This window comes from Alligator sinensis, unplaced genomic scaffold, assembly GCF_000455745.1.
Source record: "Alligator sinensis unplaced genomic scaffold, ASM45574v1 scaffold631_1, whole genome shotgun sequence".
Lineage (NCBI taxonomy): Eukaryota > Metazoa > Chordata > Crocodylia > Alligatoridae > Alligator > Alligator sinensis.
The window spans coordinates 983768-990305 of record NW_005842495.1 but is presented as its reverse complement, the minus strand read 5'-3'; positions in this window follow the sequence as shown (position 1 = coordinate 990305).

Genomic DNA, 6538 nt, shown 5'->3' with positions numbered 1-6538 from the left:
GAAAAAGAAAATGTCTTCATGGTCAAAGATTTTGTCCACACTCCCTGTAGTGGACAGAATATTGGTGATCACCAAGCAGTATTTCTGTTACTTGGTGAATGAATGGAGCCACCTTCAAAGGATGATTATACAGGAACTCAGATGTCTTTGCAGTCTACGAAGGAGCTCATTGTACATCTCTCAGCAGAACAAATTCCTGCTTCCCCCCCGCCCCCCTCCGCCCCCAGAACATTGAGAGAGGGCCCAGCATGTCCACCCCTATGTAAGTGAAACATTGCATGACTGCAAAAAGCAGACATATTTGTCTCTTACAAAAAATTAATGCCCCTCCTCCCACCTCACTACATTTTGCCCTGGTTCAAAAGTGGGACTAGAGCCATGTAATCCCTAGTTGTCCAAACTGATCTAACGTCCCTTCCCCAATAACTTACAAGTCCCTGGGCATGGATCCTCAGGCATCTCTGGCACCAACACCAATCTTTGTGTCTCTGGAATTTCTCATGTTTTACACAAATCTGGGGTCAGTACCACTGTAGAATCTGATGCATCCTCCTACTCTGGGCTATGCAGGAAAAACATCAGGAGAATGGGGTCATGGTCAAGACAACTTCATCTTGGTTCTCCCTGTCCTGCAGCTGCTGTGAATACTAGCCCTTTGCCTCTGACTAGTGGCCTGAAGGCTGCACAGTGCTGCCTACTGCAGTGGCAGAACAGTCTGTGGTCTCTTGCAGGCTAGGTGGTGCTGTGGCATCCTACAACCCTATCATGCTGAAAGATCGGAGGTAAGAGTCTCTTGCATTCTTCACAAGAATGCAGGACAGCTGCTCATAGAATGGGGCTGCTGTGTGTCATGCCTATGAATAACAATTCTGGTTCTTGGCCCAATGGAAAGAACATTTCAGGGCCTTCATCTTGCTGCTGCACTGTATTCAGTCCCAGCTGTGGCCACAATCCTTCATTTCCTCAGCAATGGATGCATAGACTGGCTTATTTAATTGATTTTCCAGTTGTGCCAGAACCTTTTGGTTCCCCCAAGTATGAATCAAATTTGCCAGTTCTTCCCTGGGCCCAGTTGAGGCCATGGCTTTGAGATGTATCTGGCTGCTGCTCCAAACCTGGCAGGCATGAATTGTTCTTCAGTGCCTCCACTGAGTAGTTTTTTCAGGGTCAAATGAGTTACTGAGAGGGGTTGCTCTACTGTGACCAGAGTCATGAGATGATTTCTGGCCCCAGCTGAAAGCAGTTATATAGGCATGTTCATGGAACCTTTTCATAAAGGTCTGACTTTCCACATATGCATACCTATGCAAGTGTGAACTATGTCTTGGTAATGGTACTCACACAAATCTCTTCATGCAACCAATCCTAACACTTTAGAAATCCATAGCTTGCCCCAAATTTTCCCCCAGATGCCCCATTGTCCTGAAGTATAATTCTTAATGTCTCATTGCTACACACACCACAATAATTTGGCTGGCAGCTTGCGATGTAGCTTGAAAGGAATTGCTGCTGGCCCTTCGTGCACACACCCCCTCTCCCCACAGCAGCATTGTCCAACCTATCAATCACTCATCTGTGTTCCTAGGGGTCTATTTGGTCTGGGAGAGAGTGGGGGATTTTGGGTTTGTTCATTCAGTCTTCTGCTCAGTGCTTGCCTTTTTACTGCTGAGCACTTGATGGATTTCAGGGGTAATCCCCACAACACCTAAAACCCGTTTTTACAGGAGTGGTAATTACAGGATCCTGGGATGTGTAGGGATTGAAATGTAAGCAGCAGGGTTGTTAATGCTAATCTACCTATTCAACAACCCTTAATTTGGGGTTTTGCCATTTCAGTGCTCTGCTCAGCACCTGCTTTTTTTTCCGCTGAGCACGTCTTGAAAACAGGGCGTAGGGAAATTTTGGACATTTGTGCCTGTGACTTTACTTCTTGGTTCTGGCACCTCCATGTCTGGCATAGGTCTTGATGTTCTAATGGGACATATACAAAAAGAGTGTGGGGACCTCACATTACCTTTCTTCTTTGGCCTCTGCCAGATTGGAGGTGCTTGCTGAGGTGATACTTCATGATGGGTCTAGCCTTTTTTCCACTAAGCACTATTATCTGCCATCCTAGGTGAATCACAGGTTTCTGGGGTAATTGTACAGCCCACATTTTTACAAGAGGGGAGGTTACAGGAACCTGAGATGTGTAGGAATTGAAATTTAAAGAGCATGGCTATTATAATGCTAATGACCCTATTCAAAAGCCCAACTTTTTCAACCCCTTTAGTGAAAGCAGGTGGTGCTCTGAGCAAAACAGTAACTGTTGTTTTCTGCATAATGAGATGGCTTTGCTAGCTTCTGATGGAATCTGTGACGAGAACCAGATGCTGTTGGATGCCCTGGAGATATCCATCCAGAGAATGGAGGCACTCGATAATGCAGAGATGCTGCTACTGAACACAATACAGGCTATGATGGGCCTTCTACAGAGGTGCCAATGCAGGATAGCAGCTTCTAATGCCTTGCTATACCAGTCTGTAGGACAGCACCATTGGTGCCTGACCTTTTAAGGGTTTAGAGCAGGTAGCAGGGCTGCTGGCAGGTGCAGGCCAGCCCTGATGAGGCAGTCACATGACTGCAGAAGGGCATTGTGATAGGAGGAGGGGGCTGAGAAGCTTCCATTTTGACTCAGGCCCTCAGGGAAGCCAGCAGTTTTCTGGCTGCAGCTATAGGGAGAACATTGCCCAGCTGGAACTGCTGTTCACAATATCTTGGCAGTAAGGGCAGGAGCTATGGGGATGGCAGGAGACTCATGGTCCTGGGGCATGACCGAAAACTACACCACACTGGGGAAGGATGGCCTGGTGGGACTGCCCACCTTGGGGTAGTTCCCTAAAAATGCCAAGTCAGTTTCCTCCCCAGTGAAGGGCAGGTAGGGGTGCTTTATAACCCCAGCCCCCACAACCTAGTGGGTAACCTGGCAAAGAGGTTGGTGGGACCAAGGGGGTCCAGAGTGGGGCAAGGAACCCAGAGTCTGAAAAAGGGTATGGAACCTAGTGAGGGGCATGGAGCCTAGCAAGAAGCAAGAAGCCCAGTGGCTCGGAGCCTGAGTGTGTGTGATAGACAAGGAGCCCAGTATGAGTGAGGCTGAAGTTAGGGGCTGGGATAGGGATAATATTCTGGATGCCATCTGCGAGGTATGGGACACAGTATAGGGGAGGTCGGAAGGGGGCACATAATGGGCAGCATCCCACACTTTTCAACAAGTAATGTAATAGCAAGATGTGGCAGGAGAATGAAGGCAGGCTGCCCTAGACAGGTGGACAGGCTGATGTTTCAGCTGACTTCAAGACAACCCCCTGTCACACAGTCAATGGGCCATGAGCTGGAGTCACAGAACTGAGAGGAAGCTGTGGATCTCGAGGCTGCCTGGGTTCCATGGATCAACCTACAGAACTATGATCACCAGGTCTGGGCCCATTCAAGCAACTCTGACTGGTGGGAACACATCATACTGCCAACTTGGGATGATCAGCAGTGGCTCAAGAGCTTCCACATGATCAGGGTCACATTTTTGCACATAGTTTTTCTACTGTCTCTGCACACTGAGAGCCAGGACACTGTCATGCATCACCCCATCACACCATAAAAGGGGGTAGCCATGGTCATCATGAAACTAAACACCCTCACCAGCCTCCACTTCATCAGGAACCACTTTGACATGGCGCCCTGCATGGCCGGGGTGGTGGCATGGGAGGTAAGCCAGCTGATCTAGGATGCCACAGCAAACATCTTCATCTGCCTTCATACACCAGGGAAGTTGCTGAAGACTTCAAGTCCATGGGGTTCCCTAACTGCGTGGGTGCATTGGACAGCACACACATCCTGTATCCCCATCCCAGGGTAGTTGTTTATTCACCAACAGGAAGGGATTTGCCTCAGTGATCCTTTAGACCATAATTGATCACTGAGGATACTTCACTAACATTTATACAGGCTGGGCAGGTGCATGTCTTTTGAAATTCACCATTGCCTGGTATGATAGAGAAAGGACAATATGTGCCCAAGGGCCCTGAAGCAGAGATCCGGGGTGTTGCCATGCCACCACTTAGAGCAGACACAGCTTATCCCCTTCTGTCCTGGCTCATGTAGCCATATGGAGGACAAGTTACTGACTGGCAAAAGATTGTATTCAACTACCACCTCAGCGAATGCCTGATGATTGTTGAATGCACCTTTGGCTGTCTGAAAGTATGGTGGAGGTCACTGAACAATGGCTTGAGGTAGAGCCAGAACACATTACGGCATTCATTATGGCAGTCTTCCTGATTCACAATATTTGTGAGACCATGGAGGAGGTTTATAGCGACTCCAGGTCTGAGGAAGTGTGGAAGGCAGTGGCCAGATAGGGCATGGGCAGGAAAAGCATAGTGCCACCTACAATCAGCATGCAAATGCTGGTTGGAGAGCCTTTGTACAGAAATGGCCACACATATTCTGGCTTCTGCAGATGGTGAAGGTGCTCTGTAGGCCACCAATCAATTAGTGCTGAATGCTGAACCATTCAGCAGTTACCACTGAGTGTTCCTATTAAGACACCTCTGACAGGTGTTTTTCTAAATAAACATTTTCAATGCAACACTTCCATCTGTCTCATAAGTACATTGTTTCCGGGGGGGGGGGGGGGGGAAGATGGAGAGGTTTTCCTTTGTTTTGTGTGTATGGGGGGTGAAATGCAGCAAAGACATCAAAATGCATTACCTATCACTGATTACATTAACTTGATGCACTATATGCACAGAAAAGCATTGCCTCTGCTATAAGACCAGCAGGAAAGGTTTCAAAGTTTAGAAGTGGCCACCCTGCTAAGCACAGTTTGCAGGTAGTGCACCCCTCCTGCCCCCAAGTTCACACTCAATTGTGGCTTGCACATGAACTGCTTAGTTTGGGGCAGAGTGGGGAAATGATGGGCAGGGAGGGGAGAAGCCACCCCTCAGGGCACTCCTGAGGCTGTCCCTTCTGTGCATGGCCCCACCCTTTAAGGCTCATGATTGGGTTCACAGAACTCCACTTGTTGGGTTCACAGAAAACCAATGAGCAAATTAATGGTGTTAGGAGGACAATTACACCAGAGACAGTTGAAAAGGGATGTTTTAGAGCTATAGGGTGAGGGAGCACAGGGGTTCCTCACAGTAGCTGGTGGCAAAATCTGGGGATTTTTGCTGTGTACGCAAGACCTAGGTTCTGCAACGGTTGCAAGTTTGGTCACTCTTTCCATGAGGGCTCCCCTCCCACCAGAGGACACCCCACCCCATGGTCAGGGACTTGGCATTTATTTCCTCTAAACCCCCGCTCAGCTGCTGCCTCCCTGCAGCATGGCCTTCCCTGCCCCCTCCCTCCCTCTAGCCATCCTGAGTGCAGCCTGGCACTGCTATGTGACCACTGCACACAGAGGCTGTCTTGGCTCATACCCTACATCATCTGCTCAGGGATTGGGACCCCCTATGAGATAATTTAGGGAACATATGATCAGAGTTACAAATAGTGCACCACAGCACTCCAATATGTGTGGAAAGACATATATAAGAATTTCACGGGATCAGGTTTGTGTGCATATTATAAGCAATAGGGGAATTTCAGTGTCCTGTTTGTAGCGGTGGTTGTTTGAGTGAAATTTAAAAAAAGGCAGATTTACACATTAAATAAAGCATACTTGGTAACATAGAAATAGGAAAATAAAAATAAGATAAAAATTAAAATAAAATAAGAATAAAAATTAAAATATTGGTGAATTCTTTTTAAGTATTAAAATCTTTGTAAAATATGTGTAAAAAGTAATGAAATTAATGGAATTAATGAAATGACACTTAATTAAATGATCTAAATTAATTAAATTGCAGCACTAGTGGTCATCTGTACATATCAGTTTTCTGTGAGCTATAGGCTGCAATATAATATGAAGAGATCAGTGGGGTGGATTGTTATGTACTGCCCCCTACAGTAATTTGCTGTGAATACTGCACTGAGGATTTCATGAGATTTAAGACCAATTACATGTACACAGTGATGGAAAAATAAAACCCACTGTTTCAAAATAGGGGGCATAGAATGCAACCCTGAAGGACGAAACCCCTATCATGTATACAAGCACCCCATAAGTCTTTCTGTCTACATTTACATATTGAATTATGCAGGCACAGTAGTAACTACATAGATCAGATATAGAGGTTTAATAGTCCAGTCTAACCTAAATCGTTTATATCTGATGCCACATCAATCCAGATCTAGGCTGGGTTCTGCCATTTTTAAACCTGTCTCTGTGTGCTGAACTTCTGTTCTGTTACAGGTTTAGACTAGTTTCTCAACATTTTATACCAGTTCATGTGCAATGTCTGTACCTGGCCAGAGAGTTGTAACCTACTTACCTTAAAAACAAAAAGTGGGTTAAGATGGGAACTGGGAACTGGACAGGAGGAAATGTACCTCAAACAGCTCATTTCTATCTCAGGCTTTACATATGTTGCCTCTAACAAGATTATTCTTTTTATAGCAA